The 1262-nt window shown below is 36.5% G+C and overlaps 1 long non-coding RNA gene across 1 annotated transcript; it reads right to left on the bottom strand.

Moving 5' to 3' along the window:
- Window positions 1-549: 549 nt before the first annotated feature.
- LOC133872389 (uncharacterized) lies at window positions 550-1020 on the bottom strand. Its single transcript, XR_009901013.1, has 2 exons — window positions 787-1020; window positions 550-675 (listed from the first exon to the last, which is right to left on the bottom strand). It is a non-coding gene; the product is annotated as an uncharacterized LOC133872389 (long non-coding RNA).
- Window positions 1021-1262: the final 242 nt, after the last annotated feature.

Below are 1262 nucleotides of genomic sequence, written 5' to 3'. Positions count from 1 at the left end.
TCAATTTAATCTATTAAACTAGTTTATCATTTGAAAATGTTTCCACTTAATTACATTTTCAATCATAATTTTCATATATATTTTTTAAAATGCACATAAAAATCATGATTTTTCACCCACTCAAATTAAATATAGAATATTTTTATTTCAAGTGAAATATGAAAGAACTATTCATTGCCATAAACGGAGCCCAGAGGCAAAAAAATTTATTGCTAGTAGCTAGGAGGATAATTTTATTTTATTTTACCTTAAAATTTTTTGTTCTTAAAAGTTTGGAAGCCCGTGGCCTGTACGGATCCCCCCTCTTCCGTCCATGTACTTCACTCTTGTATCACCCCCACACCTATATGCGTGGTCCTCCATGATGCATGAAAATTGATTTTTTTTTTTTTTTTTTTAATACCATGTCACATCAACTTTGGAGGTAATTCAAAGATGATACAAGGATATTAATGTATGGCATTACTATTTAAAATTATTATATATAATACTAGTGTAAATAATGTTTCATGATATATATATATATATATATAACTATAACATAGGAAATAAATATAAAGAGTTTATTGATCGATTTCAAGCACAAATCCCATATCTCATTTCGTCTCGAGACTGGAGGCAACTCCGATCTATCTCCTCCTCCTCCTCTTCTTCTTCTGTATGCTTTTAATTTTTCTAGAAAGGAAAACGACCAAACCAGTACATTAATTGCTTCGCAAAAACAGAAAGGCATCGTACATTAAAACAAAAAAATAATGGTGATGTGAATGGAGTAACATTGCATACCCACATGAAGAGCATTCCTGGTTTTCTTAGATGAAACTGCGCGCGCCAGAGAGAGAGAGAGAGAGAGCAAGAAGAACCGGTGAAACTCAGGATGGATAGCGCTACAGATCGAGGAATAAAACCCCATCAACAAAATAGCCCAAGGCCGTACGTCCATGGCGCTATCCCTCCTGAGCTTAACAGACTCTTCCCTGCTTTTACATCGGCAACGTTGGGAGGAGCCTTGAAGCTCTTTATTTTAATGGTTGGAGAAGGGTTTGAGAAGAGAAGTAGCATTTATAGAAGCAGAGATCGAAGGGAACGTGGCTAAACGCAGACAATTCTCCTGTAGCCATGGAAAGCTTGACTATAAATGCTGCTGATTTGACAATGTGAGTGCGACTGTGTGAGGGTGGGTGAGTCATTGAGTGGGTGGGTGCGTTTGTTTTTCTTACGTGCAATTCTGCGTAGGCTGTCTTTTTAATGCCCTTGCCGAC

Source organism: Alnus glutinosa, chromosome 7 (assembly GCF_958979055.1).
Source record: "Alnus glutinosa chromosome 7, dhAlnGlut1.1, whole genome shotgun sequence".
Taxonomy (NCBI): Eukaryota; Viridiplantae; Streptophyta; class Magnoliopsida; order Fagales; family Betulaceae; genus Alnus; species Alnus glutinosa.
This window is presented reverse-complemented; position numbering and strand designations above follow the sequence as displayed.